The following is a 27,498-nucleotide window of genomic DNA, read 5'->3' as shown; positions in this document are numbered from 1 at the left end:
AGTATAAAAGGAAAATCTTCAGTGTTTGTCATAGGAAGTCAATATCTAATACTTACCCCAACTGAAAAAAATTTCCAAAAATGGTTGCATAGTGTATTATTTGATATTTGGAGGCAAATAAGAAAGAGCTAGAGTTTAAAAAGTTTACTTCTGGGAGTGGAATAAAGGGGATAGGTAGATGTGAGGCCGGACACCCCCAGTTTTGCATTAAACTTTTGTAGAAATTTGGACTTATGAATAACTTTATACTTCCAACAATTTTTTTAAAAAAACTAAAAGATTCAAAAATAGAACTACCACATAAGAACTCAATGCAAATAATTGCCAAAGTTCTGGTTCGAGTCTCTCTGTGGGTATACCTTACTACCTCCTGACATCCCACTGCATGTTTCATAATATGCTCTTCCTTCCCCAGCCTGCTGCTCCCACTCCTCTGCCCCTCTTGTATACTTCCAAGCAGGAAGCAGTATTATTTAGCCAATCATCCAAACTAGAAACTAAACATTATACTTCTGATTTACTCTCAACACATAACCACGGAATTCTATCAATTCTACATCTTTATGGTCTCTGGAAGTAGTTTTTCTTTTCTCCATTCCTGCTGATTCTCACTTAGCTGTGGTATTACTGAACTTAGAGCTATATATTGGCTGTGTCAAGTATTCTCCTGTCTTTAGTTCTAAACTCATACTGGTTCTTCTGCTTTGGCCAATTTTCTGTCTTTCTCTTTTAGAGATCAGCAAAAGCAGTGGCTCTTCCAGAAAGCTCTCCCTGACGTATTCACCCCATTACTCATTTTTACCCAGATATTTTATTTGTACCCATCCTAATTATTAACATACAGATCATTTTGTTGCAAGAATGAATAAGTGGATGAAATAAATTGAAATTGATAAACTCCAAGACAATGTTTCTTATTCTTTTATCATTGGGGAAGAATCATTTCTAGGTTACTGAGCTAAAGGGAGAAAATTAAGTGCCTGTCCGTCCTAAGTTCTGCACTGCCCAGAAAATTTTCTACTATTTTAATAAGAAGTCCAAATGTTCTGGCTATGATCTGCAAATTCAAACATGGCTTTTATGTGAAATAGGAAGCTGCCTATTGGTGTAGGTGTTTTCTTCCAATACATAGATATTGTCAAAGAAAGGTCCTTCTGCTTAAAGAGGTGTCTTCTACTTAGGAGGTTAAACTTGATAGAAGCACACTGTCTGCTTAAAAGACATCGATCAAAGATTTAGCTCTGCCTTTTCCCCCTTTTCCTTCCTTAGTGGAGCAACTGTCAGTTTGTCAGCAAAGACCTCAACCCTCGCTCTGTTATGATGTCAGGGAGATGCATATTCATCTAGGACAGCTAGGGACAGGGTGAACTTGGGTGGCTGCATTTATTTTTAGAGGAAATTTATTTTAAGATAAAAAAAATTCTCCTTCACATTAGGATATAATTTTGACAGCTTACAGGGTAAACAGTCACAACAGGTTGCTGAGTGGAAAAATTCCAGTAGAGCTAACTTTAGGAGGAATTTAAAATGAAACAACTGTTTAAAAAAAAATGAAACAACTGTTGTATAAGCAACATAATTACCTTTGTCATCTCTCAACTTTTCATAACTGGAACTTTCCAGCAGCTAAGCACATAACTGGGATGAATCTAATTTCATATTTCCTCATACACATTTATACGTAGGAGGTGGCAAAATACAGTTATGCTGTTGTGTACTTACCCCATTTTGCTTTTCTGTGAATGTGATGTGATAGGAAAAACTGCACTGGGAAACAGAATTCATGTGCTCTGTCCTGGTTCATGCCTTACTTGGTGACCTTGAGCAAACTTCAGCAATTCAAAGCTTATTTTCTATAAAAATGGGGTAACATGTCTTGCCAAATACAAAGTTTTGAAAAATATGTTTATATGGGAGGGTATTATAACTGTCAAAGTGTTTTACAAATGCAAAGTATTCCTTGGATAACATAATGTTTCAGTAATAGACATTTTGATTATATATAATTATATATTGGAATCAATTCATAAAATATACTTATAAAATATAGAATACATTTATCTATAATTTAATATGGCTGTATCTTATAGTTATCATTTATATATATTAAATATATGTAATTATACTTATTAAAATTTTCATGCATAAGATTAAGTTAGAGACATATTGTACTCAGTATAGATTTACTACTATGTGGTTTAATTGTGTAAGTTTATATAAAACTTTGTTAAGGCTGAATAATTTTCTAGAGCAGGTTAGTGTTGTGCTATGAAAGGGTTGATACTATGGTTAGGGGTTAGGATGTGATGCGTTGTCAAAAAAGCTATGAATCATTTTTACTCATGATTTTATTAATTTATATCTATTCATTCTCTAATATACTTGAGTTACACTGATAATTGTTGAGATTGAAAAGAATGAAATACCATCTCACCATACACATTCTACTAGGGATAAGAATGATAAAATTTACAATCAAATTATCTATATACACTATGGAGTGCTTTAAAATCACGAAGCAGTAATAATTTTGAATAGGGCAAGGTCAGGTCCAGAAATGCTGCACAGAGGAGAAAGGTCTAAAATGTAAGAGATAGGGGGAAAGGTGAGCTAAGAAGGAATTTTAAGTGACAAAGGCGTAATAGTATCCAAGTGACATAATTAAACCTGGGTATTTAGAGCTAGCTGGTGCCTGAATATTAGGGAACATGACAAGGGAAAACTGATGACCAGAGAAGAAAGGGATGCAGACCATGAACAGTCTCTAATGCTAAGAAATTTAAGCTTTATTCTGAAGATACTGGACTATTTCAGAGAGCTTTTAACAGACAAGAGTCTGAGTCAGATTATGTGTGTGTGTGTGTGTGTGTGTGTGTGTGAGCGCACATGTGCGTGCACGTGTGTGTGTGCATGTGTGTTTGTGCAAGTAGTGTGGAGAATGAATTCCAGTGTGAAGATGATAGCTCATTCTAACCAATTAAGGAAACATTGAAGCTGTGAAGTAAAATGATTTTCATAGGGATAAAATCCAGATGGTGGTGATTGGGGGTGATCCAGGTGAATATTTTAGGAGTCCAATGATAGAATACTGATGAAACACAAGCGGAAGTCAACAGCCAAGGTAGGTGTGAGGTATGGTTATTGCCACTGCAGCAGCTTGGGTCACTGCTGTGGTTAGGTTTGATCTCTGGCCTGGGAACTTCCTCATGTTGTGGGCAGGCCAAAATAAAAATAAAAACAGAAATAATTGGGCACAATCCTATTATTTGATTTGACGTTACAATTTGAGCTCACAGATGATCTGTCATCTTGATTCAGTCTTGCTTTTTGAAAAAAAATGAGTAATGTTTCCATATATTCTAATTATTAACATTAACTGATGGGCTCTCAAAATATAATTACCTTCATGGTACAAAATCTATCTTTCTTCATGCCACTTTTTTTAGAAATGAAATGTACAATATAAATACACATCATTTAACAACAGAAGGCAAGCTGCAATACTTTTTTCATCTTTAATTATTGGCAAGATACCTTTTTTATTATTTTGATCTACTGGCCATTCTTATGACTATTTAATCACCCATTTAATACTTCTGTACATGTGCCTATTAATGGATAATTAAAAATTTACAAATTATGAATCTTAACAAAAGAGCTTTATCTTCCTATGCAACTTATTGCTTTTATTCCTTCTTACACTTTTGAAAACACTTGTTTTTAAAAATACGATTTTCTTTAATTATATTGATATAAAAAATCCAATCTCATCCTCTTAATAATCATTTTACAATAATATCCTGTTTAAAATAATCTGGCATTATTTGCCATATCTATAGATGTATTTAGTGTTATATTCAGAATTTTGATATTATTTAGGTAAGATTTACATATTAAGGGTTTTAACTTATTTATGGAAACAAAATTCTATTTATCAATGTAAATGTTTTCAACAATTTATTTTTTGGGACAGAATCAAACAAATTCAAATACCCTTATTATTTATTTTCTTTCCCACAAATAGAAATAACCATTAATCTGATTTACCACATATACCAAGTACTATCTTGAAGATTTAAAATAAAAATTATCCTATTTCTAAGCATATAATGCACAGAAGATAACTTGCTTTGATATTTTTTAACAAGGGTGAGAAAAATTTTCTAGACTAGATAATAAATAGACAAGAGGCAAAATTGAAAATATTATGTAGTTTTTTCTCATGTAACCGAGAAAATAAATTATACAATTTTTTGATAAAATTAATAATTGAGTATAATACTTTTGTAATATTAGTCTATTAATGAGAATGAAATCATTTTGAGGAAACAACATTTTGCTTATTTGGTGTTCAAAGTTAGTATTACCTACTATCAAACCAACTGAAAATGTTCATCAGTAAGAAACGTTCTTAGGTTGAAGATCATAGAAAATCAGATGATAGGCCTCTGAGTTAAAGGATGTGTCAGCAAAATTTGAACATTTTAAAAATGGTAAAGAAAACTTGGAACAAATTTAATTGTAGTTATGTGATTTAATGGACAATAAAAGATGTGAAACCCAATATTATTAGCTATAGGTGAGTGTGGAAAACTGTGATCCATACAGTGTACCTATTTATAAAGTCGATGCTTATTTATCCTAACTGCAAGTCAAAGAGTGATTGTTGGCAAATGCAAGAAGACTTGTATGCAGATGAACTGCCATACTATTAAGGCTACATAGTTTTCGCCCTAGAGTGGGAGCCACACTACCGATTCCCTTTCAGGACTTACAAGAATAGGTACTTCGGTTTTACATCCTGCAGGCAAAAAAATTTTGTATCGACATTTCACCAAGTTTTCCAGAGAAATAACAAAGTGACTACAGGAGGCTTCCCAGAAAGCATACGATTGGACCACTCCATGACCTCCATCAATATAGCCAGCTAGGAAGAACCCAAATCCACAACTCTCTCACCTGCACAGCTAGGGCAATGACCACTACCTGTAGATTCAACTCTAGCCTTAGTGACAGAAACTGTCTTAAATTCTCAGTAATTTAGAGACTGTTCCTAATCCAGAAACTGAGACTCAGGGTTGAGCTTTTCTTTTGTTCTTGCTCTTATGCCAGAACTATTTAGCTAGGCTACATAGTTATCCCTGACTTTATCCTTGCCCTAGAGACTTGGTCTCAATATGATGCCCTTCAAATCTGATTCTGAACCCAGTAATCTGGCCAGCTCCTGCTTCCTCTAAGTCTACGGTCCTTCCCTCAGCATTGGAACTGGCCTATGAGCACCAGCTTTGAAACCAAGGCACTGCTGCTCTGGACACTGCATTCTGGTCTTCTTGGGATTCCAGAGTCTGTCCAAAAAGAGAATCTTTATTGCAGGGCCTTGTTAATGCCAAGAAATGTTGTTCCCCAAAAGCCAATCCCTCACCTGGGGCCAGTAAATGAGTTTTCTGTATTGAAACAATATTTAAGAAAACTAAAGTGAAAAATTATTGTTTTTAGTTTTGTCCTTTCTGATCTTAAAGTTGCAATGTCCTTTAATTTGTGGAATAATGCAGTCAGTGTTTGATATTTAAGTTTTCCATTGAAAAAGCAAGCTAATAATCCTATGTTTGCCTAAAGCTTTGAAATTTTACTATTTCATAAAAATCCCAAATTTGGGAACAGAGGACAGTCTGAATAATGGCAGTTAGCCCCCTGTAGTCTTCCCAGAGGCTCAAAGCCTGTCCCTTACCACACTTTGCCAATTGTTCTGCTAATAGGCAAGATTTCACCTTGTCCTCTGACCCCCAAAATTCTCTTTCCCTAGAGCTTGCTGTTTGGTGAGGGGTTATTTTCTGTATTTTGCCAATCTAGATACAGATGACTACAGGGCTCAAGTGACAGGGCTACATGGTCAATCAATGTCAAAATGGGGGCTAAAACGAATGCTAGCAATTCAGCAAGTGACTACAAATCAGAGTGACTGAGTCTATCTATCACATCCAATTCTGCTCTAGGAAATAGGCTGGATGAAATACATAACTTAATCCACACAGAAACATACCCTATCCATCAAGCAAAGGCATCACCTTCTTTTTTTTTCCTTCAAAACAACTCAACTTGCATATAGAAACTTTAATTTGTCCAAACATCTCTTTGTGCTTTGCCTTCCTGTAGACTTGTGTTGGCCTTGTTTAGTCATTTAAGACAATAATGTATTTGGATTCATTCACCAAGTACAAACAAGACTATGTAGGTCAACATGCATTTCTATGCACTTTTGCATTGTGCTCTTTAGGCATTTTTATTAACTATTATCATGATAAATGTAATATTCAAGCTTGCTGAGAAGTTTTGTTGTTATGTAGGCAACTGAAAACAATTTTAACTGGCTGTATTTTAGAACAATCTCTCTGCTACATTTTCCCACTTATGCAAATCCATTATATAACAAGCATCATCTTGGATGTATATTATGCAACCAGGTCACTACTCAAGAACTGAAAATACCACAGAGATGAAAATAAATTTCAGAGTAAAAAATGTTTTAGGACATGCCAACACTTCCAATTCCCCAAGTGCCTCCGCTTAATCATGATCAGCTCTGGAGTGGAGGACCGAAGGACAATTGCAAAAGTGTGGTTTATCTACTTGGAGAGGATTCATTACCTCCAACATTATTTGACATGAAAACAGATGTACTTCTGTCACCGCTTTGACCTCTCTAATAAGATGAACAACTAGGCTGATACAGTTATTGATCAGAGCAAAGCCTATTCCACCAGAAATAGACAATAGATGCACACAGTGTAAATGAGGATACAACATCTGTTCCAAGTAAATTGGCTATTAATCTGGAATCTAAAATGGTGCAACTAGCTGTTTGGCAGTGTAAACTCGTGATTTTAGGTATACAGCTAAAAAGACTTCTACTGCTCAGTAGGCAGTGTTTTATGGATATGGGTAATTGCATATGAAACCTGTAAATCAAATATCCCAAACTTGATCTGCCTTTTAAGTGTGCTGAATATTCAAAGTGTTTATCATTTTGCAATTAATGTGTCTTGTTTTCTAAAGTATTTGTGAGTATCAGTGGGTTCTTACGGAACAAGTGATTGAGATGTTCTTTCACTGTTATTGATAGATACAATATTTATATAATATAAACTTATTAAAGTGTTACTTAATGAAATGTTACAATAAAGCTTTATCTGATGAGGTACCAACAGATCATTTTGAATGGGTGCTTTAGACCAATACTTAAGTTAGCTAGGAGCCATTTTATTAATTTTTAGTCCTTGTATGGGTCTATTTTTCATGGGTCTATTTTTCATGGTTCCTAAGTACTAGAAAAATAAAAAGCAACTAACACATATTTAAAACAAATTATATATATGACTAAGTAAGGACCAGGAATCATTCAGTTAACTTCTTTGATTCAACTGCAGGTTAAGTATGTGTCTTGAGGAAAGGATACAGGGAAAGCAAAACAGAATGATAGGGTTTGGCTATTTCCTGTATGTTTCCATTATTTCTGAGTTATCCTTTCCTGTTATAAAAAAAGCAACAATGTTACATTTTAAACTTTAAGTTGGATGAATATATTATATACACATGATTGCACCTTCTGCCCATTTAATGAAAACTTATAAAAGGGAATAATACGTTTTCTGGGGCAAATAATTTGTACCAGCTATACATAAAATCAATAGATTTAAATGATCAACAGAAAAACTTCTATGCCAACTTCTATGTTACATCAGACGTGCTGTATTGAAATTGCCATTTTACCCATAGAGGTTTACTGATAAATTCAAACATCTTAACATTCTAAATGTAGACTTTATGCAACAATAAATGTTGTTAACCATTCCTCTATCACTTGGTTCATTCTTTTGTCTAGACCTACGCCCTTTTATGGTATTTCATAAAAAGAATAAAGTTCCATTTCTTTCTCTCAGAGATCTCAATTCTTTTTCATACAGTAGAGTTGAAAATTGCTTAATTAAAAATCCCATGTAGGGAGTTCCCGTCATGGCTCTGCAGAAAACACATCTGACTAGCATCCATGAGGACACGGTTTTGATCCCTGTCCTTGCTCAGTGGGTTAAGGATCCAGCGTTGCCATGAGCTGTGGTGTAGGTCGCAGTTGCAGCTCAGGTCTGGCATTGCTATGGCTGTGGTGTAGGCCAGCTGCTATAGCTCCAATTCGACCCCTAGCCTGGTAAATTCCATATGCTCTGGGTGCAGCCCTAAAAAGCCAAAAAGAAAAAAAAATCCATGTAATGAAATTGTTTATAAAGTTTTAGCTTAAAAAAAATACACGAATTATAAGGACAATGCTCTCAGACTCAAAAGGCCAGGGAAATCTGGACACACTTCAACATTTAAGAACAAGTTTTGGATGACTTCTCCATCATTATCCAATCATTCTACCTTTTAAAATAGTCCACTAGTTTCAAAGTATAAGATTACATCATCAGGACTACAACTGTAAAAATGGATTACATCAAGAAATTTCATCCCTGTATGAGTCAAACTTGCTTGCAGCCAATTTACTCTTATTGATCTTATTAACTACTGAAATTTTTCGTTTCTTTAACTACAGTGTTTGTTACAAATTTTAGAGGTGATAAAAAGAATTGAGTAGAAGGAATGCTAAAATATTCAGTTCTTTTCTTTCAGACAAAAGCATATTGGTCACAGGAGATACAGTGTCGATGTTATTAGGGTTATTACTATGAGCAATTATATATATATATATATATACACACACACACACACATAGATATCACCATATATATACCACTCTAACATAGAAAAACGTTTTCATTTACATTTCTTCTTTCATCTTTAAACTGATCTTAATAAACTGATAACATAGGTAGGGAGGCAAATAAAGCTATTTCTTATCAATTAAAAAGTAGGTAAAATGAATTTGAGACTTATTCAAGATCTTATTTTTGAGCAGCATAGAACACTCAACCATTAGTTTTTTATTCCAACTCCAGTGTCTTTCCCCATCATACCAAGCTGCTAATTCAGTCAGTTCCCAAGTTCAGATTATCTGTTTTATGGTTTATTAAATGACAGGCTCTGGACTCATGTCTGCCAGTTTATCATTTCGCTAACATTCCACCACTTTTAAATTCAACAAGTCATGTGAGATAATTCATGGTATTTGTGACTGTATTAAGCAGAGAAGCGAAGTATAGGGAAAATTTTCTAGCTAATATAGTATCAAAAATCTAGATTTTGTACCAGGAGACACCATAAAGTTGAAGTATTTGAAATTTAGCTATTTTCCTAATTTTATAGAAAATCTGAATTATTCTTTAAAATTTTTTTTCTCACAAAAATTTTTTTTCTCACCCCTTCCCTACCACCAGCCTTTTAGAAAAGCTATCTGTCGATGAAATCCTCTTCTGATTTTTACTTCACCTCCACAGAAACTATTAGTTCACTACCTCCCTCACAGAAGCTTTTTTAATGACCAAATTCACTATCTGAAAAGGCTAGGAGTTTCAGCTAACAGGCTGAAATTCAGTTAAACATGCCCTGTAAATGGCATTTTATTGATAGCTATCATCATAAATATATTTAATTTCATATTCTCAGTGCCTAGCAGATTGTGGAGCTTACAGTTAACATTTAATGTTATTTCACTATTAATGAGTGAATATACACTAACAGTCACAGAAAGGGAATTATAAAGAGTTAGTAATGTAACCATCACAAAAAATTTGATTTTATAAAAATTACCAATGGTAATATCATAAGCAAAATTTGAACTCATTTTCTTTCATTTTTTCCTCCTATGCTTATAACACACATGTGTCAATAGATTATACATACACATTTTTATCCCAATAATTTTGCTTGACACTTTAGGAAATTGTTCTTATGATTATTATATTCCTAAAGGTAACTTTTTATGCCTGCCTAATCGTCTAGATGTCATTTTCACTGCTTCAATTATTTTGCAAATTTTAAAATAAGTATCTATTTAGGGAGTTCCCGTCGTGGCGCAGTGGTTAACGAATCCGACTAGGAACCATGAGGTTGTGGGTTCGGTCCCTGCCCTTGCTCAGTGGGTTGGCGATCCGGCGTTGCCGTGAGCTGTGGTGTAGGTTGCAGACGCGGCTCGGATCCCGCGTTGCTGTGGCTCTGGCGTAGGCCGGTGGCTACAGCTCCGATTTGACCCCTGGCCTGGGAACCTCCATATGCCGCGGGAGCGGCCCAAGAAATAGCCACAACAACAACAACAACAAAGACAAAAAGACCAAAAAAAAAAAAAAAAAGTATCTATTTACATATACATCTGCTTAAAAAGTTTGGATTATGTCCTTAGCATAGATTCCTAAAAGAAGAATTCAGAGTAGAAGGCTATAGTTTTTAAGAAAAGTTTTTTTCAAAGTCTGGCTCAATTTAATTCTCATTAGTGTTTGAATACTCCCATTTCTGTGCCTCTGCTATTATTAACTTACTTTAATGTGATAAGAAACTTAACTTTTTCAGTTAATTGACCTGTTTTTTAGACTTTGAATTTTGTTGACTAATCAGTGATCAGTATTTTCCCTTTTATAATACAATTTTTCATGATTTTATTTATCTGCTCATTCAGAAGTATTTATTGAATGCTTATTCTTTATAAAACACTAGCTAAAACTAAGATTTTTTTTTTTTTTTTTTTTTTTTGGTTGTACCCATGGCATATGGAATCTCCTAGGCCAGAGAATGAATCTGATCTGCAGCTGTAACCTATGCCACAGCTACAGCAATGCCAGATCCTTAAAGGGCTGAGGATCGAACCAAGGCTGCCACATAGACAACATCATATCCTTAACGGGAACTGCAATACCAAGAATTTAAAGTTGAAAACAAAGTTCTTATTTCAGAAAGTTTGTGGCCTACTACATGTACAAAATCCAAAGAGAGGCAAAAAATCTGCAGGTGTTCATCTTTTTCCTTTTGTAAATTGTTATTAAGTAGTTCCCCTTATCTGACAAAATACAATACAAGAACTTTCTTGAGGCACTAAAAAAGCAGACAGAGCACATATTTTTAATATGAGCTACAATGGTAAAAGGAGCACAAAGGTGCAGGAGTTTCATAGGTAATGTCAAATGAGACACTTAGTAAAACATGAAAAGCAAAATGCCTATGTACAATTTAAAAATGCAAATGATTAATAATCTCTTTCCTTTTATAAAACTGCCAAGTCTTCTTTTGTGACACTTTGTGTAAAATAATTTTTCCTGCACAATATTCCTTCCAAAATTCTTCAGTACTTTCACATCCATTTAAAATAACTACCATCAGCATTCTATTCATTTTATTCAATGATCACTTTTAGAACATTGTCATTTGAAAAGCTAGGATAATTATGCAACATATTTAAGTCTTTGGATCAATTCTGGAACCCACTGGAGCCAATACTTAACATTTGTGTATTGTTTCTGATTTACAGAATACATTCAGTATCATAATATCTTGGAATTTCAGCAAGACATGGGAGGAGAGATGATGACTCAGTCCTTTCAGTAACATGGTCATGGAGCTGGGCAAAAACTTCTAGCAAGACATAAAATCCCAAACAGTGTTAATTACAAACTTTCTCTCCATCTGCCTTCAGCCTTTTCTCTCTAAACATCTTTGTGTCTCACATTGTTCCCTCTTCAATCAACATCTTTCATATAACTGACTAATTAGAAAATGTCTACCAATTCCTAAGGTCCTTATTATCTTAATGCCTTTCCACAATTTTGTTGTCTCTGCCTTCCATCACGCTCTGTGCAGACTGATTTCTTATTTCTGTTTGTTCCTCCACATTTTTCTAACTGCTGTTTTGCCATCCACAAATGGTAATACTGTTATATATTTTTGTTTTTCTACCACACTGTGTGTATCTGTATGTGTCTTTGTCTCTCTGCATCTCTCCCTCTGCCTGTGTGTCTGTTTCTCTATGTGTCTCTCTCTCCAAGAATTCAGCACCTAGGACTACTCCTGATGTGTGTTGGCTGCTTAGATGACTGTTGGCAGCAAGTGTGAATAATTGACTTGATTATACAAGTTTGGAGTAAAAAGTTAGGGTAGAGACAGTGCATTTGCACATGTCTATGGTACTAAGTGCAGAGATTCTGGTGAAAGCAGGGAAATAAAACAGAGACAACAACTAAGCTTAATTAGGGTCCTACCTTTAGGACTTTGGAAAGTAGTAAGGACTTAATTAGTTACTGTTAAGTCCTTTTCATTTGATCTGAAAATTCCATTGCACTAACTTGTACTCCAGGGCATTTTAACATTATTTCTCATAATTGAAACATAATTGTGTCAAGAAAATAAACAAAATATTTTATTCTCCCATGAAAGTTTTTATCACTTTTAATTTTTGATAAGAAAATAATTGTTTATATTGTGTACTTACTTTTTTACAACATTTAAAATTGGATGAATAAAGTATTTTTAAAAACTCTTAAAAGTTTATCCATTAATAATAATTTATTATTACCTTATTAAAGGTAACAAATTAAATCTATTCTACACATTTACTCTACGGAGAAAAGTTCTAGCAAAAAGTCAGGTTCATAATCCCATACCATACATTCTGGAGCTAGATATATTTTATTTACTTTTATTTTTATTTTGGCCACACTTGTGGCATGTAGAAGTTCCAGGGTGAGGGATCAAACCTCTGCCACAGCAGAGGCATCAGATCCTTAACCTGATGCACCATATGGAAACACTTCCCGATGTGTTTTAGAACTTAATATGGCTTGGATTTCTAAGAGGTAGAATACTGATGATACTCAGTATTACCTACCTCCTCAGCAAGATCTGAAACAGCACTCCATAATCAAGTCATTGATACTTCTGCAATAAATCTTATGAATATTAAAAATAAATATAAATGAAAACTAAACAGCCTTTCTTTTTTCTCATGATTTGCAACTGGATGATTTAAAAAAAAAAACTTTAAATTTTCAAAACTCTTTTGAATTCTATTACCATGGATAAGAGATAATAAAATTCAATTGTTTTTAAGCTTATGATACATTACTTATGTCAAAGTCTAAACAGTGGACTATAATTCCTCAGTTTATATACAAACTTAGCATCTTAAAATTTTAACTAGGTACTATATTGAACTGATTCTTAGTTTCTAAATTTAAACTTGAATAAATTTTGCATGCCTAAAAAAGTTTCCCTTTGCATGTGCTCTTTCAACATTCATATATATTGATCCTATATTGGACCATATTATGATCAATTTATTACAAGACCTACAAGCTATAGAGAACATTTTCTGATCACATGATATTAAACTAGGAAACTATAAAAAGAATCCCTAAAAACAATACAATTCCTATCCTCTAATAATTATAAAACTATGTTCCTAACAATTCTTATGTCAACAAGTAACACCAAAAAAAAAAAAAATCACAAATTTCTTGGGGAAAAAATGATATAAAGCTGTGTACATGAAATCATTAGGCACAGTGATACAGCAAAAGCAGAGCTTGGAGGAATATAGAGACCAAAAATCACTGAACTAATGAAGAAAACAAATTAAACCTTCCAATAAAAAAAATTAACAAAAGCAAAATTTTATAAGTAAAGAATGAAATCAGGAGTTACTGTCGTGGCACAGCGAAAACAAATCTAACTAGAAACCAAGAGGTTGCAGGTTTGATCCCTGGCCTTGCTGAGTGGGTTAAGGATCTGGCACTGCTGTGGGCTGTGGTGTAGTTTGCAGAAGGGGCTCAGATCTGGCGTTGCTGTAGGCCGGCAGCTGTAGCTCTGATTAGATCCTAGCCTGGGAACCTCCACATGTCACGGGTGCGGCCCTAAAAGGACAAAAGACAAAAGGCAAAAAAAAAAAAAAAAAAAAAAAGAACGAAATCAGTCAAGATTTTAAAAAGATAAATCCCATATCAAATAATCTGGGAAATGTCCTTTTTCATGACTAGTCAAGTTATTTACAAACCTGTTTAAAAATAAATGGAAACGAATATACAAAACAGGAACATGGTATGTAAAGTACAACCGGAATTAACCATGAATTACTACTATTCCAAGTTCTCCTCAAATATATTGGAAAGCATCCATGAAAGGATAATTTTCTAGAAATGTATTAGTAAAATTGACTACAGAAGAGAAATTCAGAGCAATTTTTCTTAAGAGGAAATGAAAACAAATAACTGCAATTCTCTTCAAAATGCCAAATATGGTCAATTCTATTAAATACTTGAGAAAACTTCAAAGACTGTTTAAACCATTTCAAAGCATACACAAGGGAAAATGTCCCCATTCTTAGAAAGCAATGGATAGATCTTTAATATAAAAACATTACAAAAATCAAATGAAATAAATGAAACAAACAGAAATGAAAAAATAGAAAACCTAAATAAAATACCAGGAAAAAACAAATCATAACATAACCATGTAAGGTTAACGTTGCAAAAGCAAGTGTGCTTTATATGTCAGTAATTAAATTTATGTATATATAATAAGAGAAAAAAAATCATAGAATCTTCTCCACTGTCACGCAAAGACATTTGCTAACTTTCAACATACACTTGATAGTATTTAACAATGCTCACTCTTAATAATTACATTGGTAATTTCTTAATATATGACATACGCATAGTGATAAATATTGGGAAAAGTTCCTTTAAAATGATCAACAGAAGAACATCTAATATCACTTCATTTAGTATTACAGCCAGGGCTAGCTACAGATAAAGAAAAACTGACCCTGCTGTCATGCGGAAGACTTACTCTAGGATTATTCCCTTTGAGTCATATCCTTATATATTTCCCTCCCCTTGAGTGTAGGCTTGCCGTGTGATCTTCTAGCCAAGAGAATACAGCAAAGGTGAAGGGATTTTGCAGGCATCAAGTCCCAATTCAGTTGATTCAAGGTTAATTGAAAAGGAGATTGTTCAAACTGGCCCTGACTTAAAAGCTGGCCTAGATGTAGTAGTCACACAGGCTCTAAGAAGGCAAGGAATTGCAGGTGACTTTTGGAGCTAGAGCTGCCCCTGGTTAAGAGTCGGCAAGAAATCTGAGAAATCAGACCTAGAGCTGCAAGAACTTGACTTTTGCTAACAATCACTAGAGGTTAGAAGAAGACTCTTAAGTTTCAGAGAAGAATTTAGCTCTGCAAACACCTTGATTTCACATTTATGGTACTGACCAGAGGATCCAACTATGCCATGTCCAGACTTCTGAGCCATTAAAACTCTAAGAAAATAAGTGTGGTGGTGTTTTAGGCCCCTTAGTTAGTGGCAATCTAATTCACATGTTAAAAAGTTAGTGAACACAATGGAATACTACTCAGCCATAAAAAAGAATGACATAATGCCATTTGCAGCAACATGGATGGAACTAGAGAATCTCATCCTGAGTGAAATGAGCCAGAAAGACAAAGACAAATACCATATGATATCACTTATAACTGGAATCTAATATCCAGCACAAATGAACATCTCCTCAGAAAAGAAAATCATGGACTTGGAGAAGAGACTTGTGGCTGCCTGATGGGAGGGGGAGGGAGTGGGAGGGATGGGGAGCCTGGGCTTATCAGACACAACTTAGAATAGATTTACAAGGAGATCCTGCTGAATAGCATTGAGAACTTTGTCTAGATACTCATGTTGCAACAGAACAAAGGGTGGGGGGAAAAATGTAATTGTAATGTATACATGTAAGGATAACCTGACCCTCTTGCTGTACAGTGGGGGAAAAAAAAAAAAAAAAAAAAAAGTTAGTGAACAGAAACCTTAATTAACTAGAGCTGAGAGACCAGAAGGGGGCACTCTCATGCCTTGCAGCAATAGCAGAGCCCAACAGAAAGAAAGATCCTTCTCTTTCCTGGCAAGGACTCAGCCAACAGAAAGCCCTAGACTCTGTTAACTTAACCCATCCAACCTACTTTTCTGCGCTATGAAAGAGTTCTCCCTCCCTTGCCAAGCAGGCACTTGCACATGGCTCACCATGGTTGCAGATCCCAAACTGCAATTCTCTGCTGATCCCAAATAAACCCATCTTTGCTGAAGAACGATCTAGCAGTCTACTTCAGGTCAATGCACAGAAGAAGGAACTAATACACACTTCAATAACTAAACTGACAAAACACAGGAAACAATAGTTTTCAGACACTGGATAACAGGCAGTACAAAGGAATGTGATATCCCAAATAAGGGATCAGGTGAGCCACATGATTGACCGGCTTGCTGTCTGAAGTCAAGGTCAAGGCTGCAGAGCTGGGAGGAAAAATCTACACCGGTATCTGGCCTCACTGGATTAGGGAGGCAAAGATCAGAGTTAAGGGAGGCCCATGTAGCTAGATTTGATGGGGTACAGTACTGGAAGAAAATCACTGTGAGAACTGAGAGCAGGCACTGCACATATACAGAGGAGTCCTTTTGAATCTATGCCTTGGTAATAACATGCTCATATAGACCTAGGAATAGTCTGTGAAGAAAGTGGAATAGTCTGTGAAGAAAGTCATAATATAGACTTTAGGTAGACTCCTCAGCAGGGTATTACCCTCGTCAAGGGGCCAAATTAGCCCAAGATCAATGACTACTCTGGACCTTCCTTGACAAAACTTTAAATCAAACCTCAAAACAAAACTCAAAATGAGTTTTTTTTTCCTGTCTTTTTAGGGACATACCCACAGCATAGAGGTTCCCAGGCTTGGGGGTTCAATCAGAGCTGTAGCTGCCAGCCTACACCACAGTCACAGCAATGTGGGATCTGACCGGCATCAGTGACCTACACCACAGCTCATAGCAATGCCGGATCCTTAACCCACTGAGCAAGGCCAGGATTGAAACTGTATCCTCATGGATACTAGTCAGATTCGTTTCTGCTACGCCACAATGGGAACTCCAGCAAAACTCAAAATTATTTTCAGGAATACAATGAAAGCCAGCAAATAACAAAGTAAAAAGACACAATATCTGGCACAAAGGAAAAAAAATTTCAAAGGAATATAAAAAATCGCAAAGCAAACAAGAAAATGCAATATATATTCCATTATTAGAAAACTCAGTGATAGGAACTAATTCTAAAATAACAGAGCTGGTGGATCTGACACACAGGCAGGCATTGTGACAGCTACTGTGCATATGCTGTTTGTGTTCAAGAATGCAGAGGAAAACATGAGCACAATGAATGAAATGACAACATATTTCAAAAGAGAAGTAGAATCTCTAAGTATTAAAAAAAATGCCATCTTTGAAATGAAAAATACACTGATTTAGACATTGCAGGAAAAAATATCTCAGTAAACTTAAAGAAATAGAAACTGTCCAAAACTAAACATATGAGGAATCTGGTTCCTGGTTAAAAACCTGTATGTGACTTTTCAGGCCTAACCATAGGCCATACTGAGAAAACTGCCCTCTCTGCACTGACTCAGGCACCTTATTTTCTGAAGGGAGTTGTGGTCACGGACTCAGCTGGCTTGTTATGCTCTTTGCCTATTTGCATTCCTAGCACAGGCATCTTCATTCTTAGATTTCTTCATCTGGGGCCTTGGGGCAGAGGTCTTCAAGTAACCTGCCCAGGCCTTCTTATGGGGGTTGAGTTGGGATAAGACTTTGGTGATGAAGGGAAAACACTTCTCTGCACTCTGACACAGCATGTTGTCCTTCTCCACCCCTTGTCCTCTCTCTGACCCCAATGACCCCACAAACCGCTGAAGCCTATTTTTTGTCAGGGCGTCGGGGGGCTGGGGGGAAGACTCCAGCAGTCTGCACTGATCCACTTTATTCTCTACCAGGTACACATGTTCTGTGGGGGACAGTGAACACAGGAAGTGGAAGCTTTCACCTGTTCTAGCCTCTTGCTTACACCATCACAGTAAGTGATTGAGGTTTAACTCTTATTTCGGGCTAGTTGCTCTTATCAGCAGCCCTGATACCTGGTAGCTCAGCTCTCTCCCAGCTCAGCTGAGCTCCTGACAGAATAGAGGAAAAAGGCTGAAAAATAGTGAAGAATATCCACGACCCTTAAAAAAATAAAATAAATCAAGCAGTTTGTCGTCATACACTTGGAAACCCAGAAAAGGGTGAAGAGGGTGGTATGCAGAAAAAAACATTAAGAAGTGGTAAAAATTTTCTAATTTTTGAAGAAAATTTTAAATTCACAAAACCAAAAACTTTAATAAGTCTCCCCAAAATTGTAAAGGATGATATAATTATCATAAGCAATAATTTTATACTTAAATATTTGATGAAAATGTATCTCAACAATATAATCCAGTACCATGGCAATTAACAAAATTAAGAGCTATATATTTCAAAGAAAAAATTTACAGTAGTTAAAAAAAGAAAAATATCTAAAAATATGATTTACAAGATCTGTGCAAAGCCTAACTTCTGAAAGTGAGGAGATAAACATTGCTTTATTCTAAATATATACTTTTCTATTCTATAGCATATTCTTGAATGAAAAATCTTAACTATAAATAATGTCAAGTTTCTCTAAATCGATTCCAATAAAATACCAACAGAAATTGTAGTTGACTAGAGAAGCTAACTAAATTTCGTAAAAATATGGAACACAATGTGAAAAAGAAGTATATTAAAGAAAGACTAGCTCCATTATTGCATAAAGTGATATGAATTAAAAAGCAATTTGGTACTGAGGCAAGAACATACAAAGAGAAGTGGAGATTTCAAGAACAGAGAGATGTAAATAATTAGTATATAGTAAACATGTCATTTCCAATCAGTGGAAGAAATATTGATCAATAAATGATCTTAAGGCAGTGTAACAACTCTTAAGGGTTGAGTGGAATGGCTATAAAACAAGATGGATATCTTCCATATTCCTTTTACCCATGAGAATTCCAGAAGAATCAAAGATTTAAATGAAAAAAAAAAGCCTCTAAAATATTTATTTTTTTTCAAAATTTTTAGTTTATTTTATTTTGCTTTTTAGGGCTGAACCCGTGGTATATGGAAGTTCCCAGGCTGGGGGTCCAATTAGAGCCACAGCTGCTAGCCTACACCACAGCCACAGCAATGTAGGATCAGAGCTGTGTCTGCAACCTACACCACAGCTCACAGCAATGCTGGATCCCGGAACCAATGAATGAGGCCAGGGATCAAACCCGCATCCTTGTGGATACTAGTTGGATTTGTTTCCATTACACTGCAACAAAAACTCCCTAAAATATTTTTTAAAGATTAAAAAAAAATAATCTTGAGTTACAAAGGTCTAAGCATGACTCCAAAATTATTAGAGAATAAGTTTGATCACCTAAAAATTTTGGTATCTGTGTAAAACATGTAAACAGAAAAAAAGCCTACCATGTGTTCTTGTAAGAAGCAAGTATTCACCAAAAGTAAAATAGAGTTTTATAATATATTGAAAGGTCCAGGAATTCCTGCTGTGGTGCAGTGGGTTAAAGATCGGGCGTTGTCTCTGTGGTGGCACAGTTTCGATCCATGGCCCAGTGGGTTAAGGATCTGACATTGCTGCAGATCTGGCCTAGGTCAGAGCTGTGGCTTGGATTCTATACCTGGTCCCAGGAAATTCCATATGCTGCATGGACAGACCAAAAAAAAAAAAAAAAAAAAAAAAAAGAAATAAAAGTTTCATAAACAATAAAACTACTAGCAAAGGATGGAAAATAAAGTACATAAACAGGCAGTTCTTTGCAAAATCATGTGAAATGATGCACATCCTCACTCCTGTATATTTCCTTAATGTGGCGATACTTTTCACCTACAGAATGAAAAAGTCACACCTTGACATGGCCATGGAGTATGGAGTGTGTAGCTTTCTTTGTTAGAGGGGAATGCAGAAAACTCTTTGGAAGGCAGTTTTTAGTAATTAGCCATTATAAAATTGCAAAAAAAAAAAAAAAAAGAGAGAGAGAGAGTTCCCCTGGTGGTGCAGCAGGTTAAGGATCTGGTATCATCACTGCAGTGGTGGCCATTGATGTGGCACAGGTTCAATCCCTGGCCCCTGAATTACCACATGCCACAGGCATGGCCAAGATAAATGCACCTACTCACTGAAACACCAACTCAATTTTTAAGTCCTTTTAAAAAATATTCTCAGATGTGTATGTTCTAAATTTCTAAGAATATTCATTATTGCAATTCTACATTAGTGAAAGCATGGAGAAGACCAATATGCAATGATGTATGGAACACTGTGCCACTTATGAAAAGACTAAGACACACATGCAATAATTTCCAAGACATGTTTTAAAATGAAAAAAAAATAAAGGGCAAAAGATAGTATATACCATGTATCAGAACTGAAGGATGTGTGTTTAGGTAATACATCCACACTCATATGAACTGGTATATATCACATTCCTTAATTTTATAGTTATATATATTTATACATATATCACCATATGCCTTAAATTTTTAACAAATCTTTTCTAACTCTGTAAATAACTAAGTTTCAGGTTAACAAAATTATTCCACATTGGCCAACATAAGGCAAATTTTTTTTCCTTAAGGAAAACAGATTTTCATGTTTCCACGCATAGAGGCTGAGAGTCATTCTTAGAAGTAATTTATGTTCAAGTTCAGAACTTTTTCAACAATTAAGAAGTTTTATTATTTATTTTTTGGCCACACCCATGGCATGGGAAGTCCCCTGGCCAGGGACCAAACTTGAGCCACAGCAGTAATCCAAGCCACAGCAGTGGCAATGCCAAGTTCTTAACCACTAGGCTGCCAGGGAACTCCACTTAGTTTTAAATATATGAGTTATCTGGAAAGTTATCTGCACATGAAATTTATAATCTAAAATTTTAATTTGTATCTATTAAATTATTCTATTGAGCCTAGCCATCTTCACAGTATTTACAAATTTTATTTTGATGTGTTTATCTCTTAGTTTACCTAGTAATCCTAATAATAGAATAAAATATGAAATATAATGTGTTTTTGTTTAAGACACTGCTTGTGATAGAAGAAAGCTAAGAAGGTGCAACTTGGGGCAATTTGATTTTCAAGAATCAAGGAGAGGAATTTCCTTAGATTTGTTCCCTAAACAAAGCTTATTAAACTAATGCAAACAGAACTGTATGTGAAAGGGTAGAACTATCTGACCATTTCTGCCTCATTGCCTGTAAGATCTTGGCTGAGAACTTTTTCAAGTCCTTATGCTATTCCTATCATTGTCTATGCATAAATTTGGAGGATTCACAAAGGTCTCTTATCTGTCTTCAACATACTTGTTTTTTTTGTCTCTCCTGCCTCAGGCACTGCTGTATTCCTCAGTTCTTCGACATCATCAAAACAAAATCTGTTACTGCCTTGTCTGGCTGCTTATAGAGTTATTCTTCGTGAGGGAAGCACCTTGCTTTTCATTACATGGTTTAGAAATTATTTGACGGAAGCAATTGAGTATTTCCCTGGAATAAATTATCTGCAAGTTTATATGTTTGATGATAATGACAACACTTTATGGAAAGATCGCTAAACACAAAGGTAAAAGACTTGCTATCTGAAGGCACTACTTTATATACACCAATTTAGCAAGAACAGATCTGAAAGACAATCTCCCAGTGCTGCCATAGCTTCAGCACAGTGAGCAGGTCATATAACAACCACTGCTACAGCACTGTGATGACTTCAGCCATAGCAAAACGAAGAATGTGGCTATGTAGTTTAAAATAATTTACTGTATAAAAGTAACATTACTGAGTGTAGATGTATTGAGTAAAAATAATAAAAACAAGTATATGAATAAAGGTACCCATGCAATATTTCTTTTACTTTTTTTTTTAAGGTGGAAATAATCTAAGGATATGATTCTATAATCATGGTATCTCAATATAATGCAATATTAAGCTTCTAAACATGGAAGTGTTTATTATGAAATATTAAAAAGGCAAAAGTTACATAATAGTTTTGATTATAATTCATTAAAAATTTGAAACATGTATGGGATTGACACACACTTTCCTTTACTTTCCGAACTTATCTCCTTCAGTATAGATGCCTTCTCATAGAGCTGGCTTATTAAGCAAAACTTACTATGAAGAAAAATATCTTATAAAATGGATACAGATTAGACAACTTATTTTGTCTTCAGTTTATTGCTGTAATTTAGTGCTTTGGAGAGGTATTGTTGAAGATCTGCCCCAGGAATGAAATACACTCTAGTTTCCAAATGTGCACAGCTGTTAAGATTAGATAGCTACACAGACTGGCGACAACATATTTCTACTTTTACCTTCATACCAGTTTAAATGGACCAAGTGACAAATACATGCTTTACCAAATCAATCACTTTCAAGAATCTGAAATTCAATCATTTTCACAAGGAATGCTTAGGTCTTTCTTTTAAAAGACAAACTCAACTAATGCATTTATTCTTAATTCACTAGAGGAATTTGGTTTAAGTAAACTCTTAAACTGAAACTTTACTCCATGTTATGATATACTTGTGCCAGGAAGTAGTTTGCATTAATCTAAATCATTCAACTGGTTATTTTCTGTTCAAGCTCAGCCAAGTTCATTGGTTCATTACTTTCTCCATAATCATTTGTTCTTAGGGATACGTATTGCTAAGAATTCTATGCTATTCCTTACACAGGTATCTTGAACTTGTGATTTACATTTCAGTCTTCATTCTCTGACCTCTCTTCAGTCTAACTTGCTGTTGAGAAGAGACTTTCTTCTGTTCCACATGGGCCGGTGTCTCATCATCCCCTGAATTAGAGGACATCTATGGACAACCCAATGATCAGACCTTTGATCAGCCTCAACACATCTAAAATCTTCCCTTTGGCCTCTGTCCTTCACCAGAGCATAGTTGCTGGGGCTGCCACAGAGTATCCCATGTGTGAGGCAGCAGAGAAATCCAGAACTGACTTTTCAGTTGAAAAATATGCAACTTAGCCTCTTAGCTGCTTACTTAACAGAGCCACAGATGCCTCCTAAGCTTAACAGAAGGTGGGAAACTTTATTTTAAAGCTTCATCTGTTCAGGAAAATAAAAGAAAGTGTATCCTTTAGTTTATTAAGTTGTTTGTTAAACTAAGCAGAGCGGCAAAGGGCTGAGCTAAAAATCCTAATAGAAGTCTGTATTTGATTGTATTTACCTATCATTTATAGGTTATTTGTTAAATGAAAGGAACAGGGGTTCATCGGTTTAGGAAAGACGGTCTCTGTTTAACTTATCAGGTTTAAATTATCCATATAATAATGTGTTTATTATCTATATTCTAATACAATAAATTGAATTTGTCTTTTTCAACTATAACTCCACAATACATGGAGGAGGTACCTCAATTATTGAACTATAGTCACAAGGCATGAATCGACACTTTTGTTTACTGCTCTTTCAAAAATTATTCAATGTCTTCTAAATAAACTGCAAGGCATCTGTTTTTGATGGAAATTAGCATGTTTACCCTCAGTAAATGATTATGAGATTTAATTTTAAACACTGCATGGTATTTGTTTTTGATGGAAATTACTATCATGTTTACCTTCGATGAATGATTATGAGATTTAATTTTTTAGTGGAAGCATTCATAATATTCACAACTTTTCTGTGTTTGAAGTTTTAAGAGAGATTTATATAGAATGAATTAGTGGGGGAGAAGGACATCTGCCAGGCCAGATGGATCAGATAAACTAATGCCAGCTGTAAATAAATAGTATACAATTTCACAACTGAATCAGCTCACCTTTTAACTAGCTAGGAGATCCCTAGAGTATCAACTTACAGACTTGCATATTTATTCATTCCATGTATTTTACTAATCATCTAGTCTATGGTAGACTTTGAATAAGATAAACATTTTCCATCATGTTCCTTTTCCTAAGCAGCCCACAGTTTAGTGAGCCTAAGAAAACCTGTCAATTAATCATAAAAATACAGTATCATTTGTAGCACAATAGAAATAAGTACGGTTTGCCATGGGATTATAGTGAATGGTCATTCAATGTTTCAGGGAAGTTAGGAAATTATTGCCATCCCCTTATGATATTTGTTTTTGGATAATTAAGAGAGAGACATTTCCCTGTAAACTGAGGAGGAGACAGGCATTTCACAGAGAAAGCACAATTTATGCAAAAGCACAGTGAGAAGCTGCCACATGGCCTGAGGGCTCACAATGGCCTAAGTGCAGAGTCCCTCTGTGGGTATGGTGAGAAATGAGGTTCTTCCCCAGAAGGTTAAAGCTTAAATGACCTCATATACCATGTCAAAGAAATTAAACTCATCTTGGAGGGGAATTTAAAAGTTTGGTGAATGACATAATTAGAGCCTCCTTTTGAAATTTATTTGGAAGTTGGAGAAAGAGGTATGAGAGTGCGACTGACTCAGGAGACGAGCTAAGATTTAGTATTTGTCAGGATTCCAACAGATGCCAAACTCGATCCAGGATAAACCAGGGATGGTATGCCAATGGTATATATCCAAAGTTATGGGCAGAGGGTAGAAGAACCACAAAGGATAGTGCATGAACCAGGCACTATGGGCAGAAAGACAAGGAGAATGAAAAGATATAGGAACCTAGACCAAGAGTGGTTAAAAGTGGTTGGCTTCAAAAAGAGCGGTGACCTTACGTCCCAACACAGGCATCCTTCAATACCTCATGTGGAGGGAAACCAGGAATTAAATACCCCCAACCTCACCCTCTTTCCTCACTCTAATCTTCCGCTGAGGCTTTCGCCAAACTCAACTGACAAGAGGGGGCATAGCTTCCCAGAGCACAGGGCCAGGGAGCCAAGGCAAGTAAGTTGATCTTGAGGGATAAACCAAAGATACCTGGTACTGTAGTGATACTAATTTAATAACATAAGATCTTATGAATAAACATGGTAGGATTTGATAAATGTATATAAAACATAATAAGCAAGAAGTAGCTTAATTGTACCACATGAATGTCAATCATCAAATATGTCTCAAATTCCTAGCTTGGGCAAGTAAGGAGGTGATATGTTTCCACCCATTTCACTCGATCTACTGATCTGGACCATTATTCTCCCATCTCCATCTTCAGACACATCCTCTTTTAAAGTTCATGCTACTAACCTAACTTTAACTCTTCTTGTCCAGTAAGCTAGTAACCATACCGACCTCTCAGTCTTTCCTGCGAGTCAGTGAACTCTTGAGTTCTAGCTTTCCCTCAATTCTGCATGGATTAGACTCATCAATAACTAAATCTATTATCGGATACTCCATCCCTGGATGACACCTGGATCCTGGCATCATCATGAACTTCTGTACTTCAGAAAAACTTTCATTTTTGTTTTTTTGTCTTTTGTGTTTTTAGGGCCACACCTGCAGCAAACAGAAGTTCCCAGGTCAAATCAGAGCTGCAGCTTGCCGGCCCACACCACAGCAACATGGGATCCAAACTATGTCTGCCACCTACACCACAAGTCACGGCAACGCCAGATCCTAAACCCACTGAGCAAGGCCAGGGATCTAACAAGCATCCTCATGCATACTAGCCTGGTGGGTTAACCATTGAGCCACAACAGGAACTCCCAGAAAAATTTTCTTAACAAGATATTCTTAATTACATCTAAGAAACATTGTACATCAGAGCTAAATGACAAGCACTTAGTCTTCGAGGCCTCTCCTTTTTTATGTCTTAATATGTGTGTCTGAATATGGTAATGTAACTATGTACACGATACAGCGGTGTCTCAGAGGAAAAAATTACTTCTGCCTATCAAGATTAGACTTCACAAAGAATGGAAGTGTAATACATAACTCAAATACCACAAGATTACAAGTTTGTTAGTTCCACAAAAGGCGAAAGAGAAATCTATGAACAGAATACAGTCTTCCTTTACTTCATTGCATCTTTGTCCCCTTCAGTTCACACTGTGTTTCTGCTGACAGAATCCCATCTCTATTCTTGGATTCTCTTTATGAGTGGTGTGCTTGAATTTTAGACTCTTTGTCAAGTGGTTGTTCTGCCACATCATTAGTGTTCTTTTCAGAATAGCCTTTCTCATTCTTTGTAAAATAGAGACGCTGAGAATTTTCCATACCCACCAATTCAAATTCCTTTGCTTAAGAATTCCTTCAATTTATCTCTTTCCGCTTGCCTTTTACTCTAAGTGGCAAGGAGAAACCAAGCTACTCCTTCAATACCTATATTGGAAATCTCAGCAAAATTTCCAATCCCACTGCTTCCAAGTTCCATTTCCACAAAATGCTAAGACAACTCAACCAAGTGCTTTGCCACTTTACAACAAAAATAGTCCTTCCTCTAGTTTCCAATAAAATGCTCCTAATTTTCATCTGTGACCTGACAAAAGGAGCCTTTAATGTCCATATTTCTAATAACATTTTGATCACAATGATTTGTGTTCTAATATAAATGCTCCCTTTACAATTCATTTTGACCCTCACTAGAATCAACCTTAACGTCCAAACTTCTATCAAATGTCCCTTCACAGTCATTTCGGTTTATTCTTGCATTCACCTCAACACCCCTCTAGCCTCTTACTCATGAGCCAATTTCAAAGCTGCCTCTGTATTTTTAGGTATTTTAGGTTGTAGCAAGGCCCCATTTCTGAGTACCCAAGTCATATTAATCAGTTTGGGCTGCCATAACAAAATACCATCAGTGGGGTATAAAAATGAACGTTTATCCTCTCACAATTCTGGAGGCTAGGAAGCCTAAGGTCACCATTTTAACGGGGTTTTTTTTTTTTTTTTTTGCTTCCTGGTGAGAGTCCTCTTCCTGGCTTGCATATAGCTACCTGGTCTTCATGCACTTTTCCTTTGAACACGCACAGAGGGGGTGAGACCCCTGATATTTTTTAGCAGGGCACTAATCCTACCAGATCAGGCCCCATCCTTATGACCCCATTTATTTTTGTTTGTCTCATTTTAAATACAGCCTGACTGGAGGTGAGGGCTTCAATATACAGACAGGGGGTGGGGGGGACACAAACATTCAGTCCATACATCTACCTATTTCAACCTATTGAAATAGTCAATTATTCTACAAAAATTATCAGTCATTAAATTGGATACATTAGCCAATTTTATCAAATACTAAAACTGACGCTTTTTAGGTTCAACACTGGATAGAAGGTAGACTTTTTATTGTTTATGATAAAAGCATATAGAGTTGCTTTTTAAATTTCTAGTATTCTTTTTTGCACAGTCAGTTGAAATCTGAATGCCTTTTTTTTTTTTGGTCAAAAATTTTCCTTAGCAGATGTCCCTGACAGATTGTAGAAAATGAGACCATTGATAGGAGGAAGCTATTGAGCAGAAGATGCTGCTCATCCTCAAGAATTTGCCAGACCAGAACAGCAGCTGAGCAAGTCTGTTAGGAGCAGCTTAAACCTCTCAAGCTCTGACAAACTGTAGTAGTCTTAGAAGTTAGTTTTATAATAGGTAGTTTTATGTTTCATAATAGTCTTATAATAGTTTTGTAATAGTTTTAGTTTTGTAATAATTAGTTTTATAAATTGCCAGAATTGTCTTCATTTCTTCCAGAATTTTAATTCCAAATCAGACCAATAGCATCACTAGTACACAATTCCCT

The sequence above is a fragment of the Sus scrofa genome, chromosome 9, assembly GCF_000003025.6.
Source record: "Sus scrofa isolate TJ Tabasco breed Duroc chromosome 9, Sscrofa11.1, whole genome shotgun sequence".
NCBI lineage: Eukaryota > Metazoa > Chordata > Mammalia > Artiodactyla > Suidae > Sus > Sus scrofa.
The sequence above is the reverse complement of the archived record's forward strand: the minus strand, read 5'-3'. Positions refer to the sequence as shown.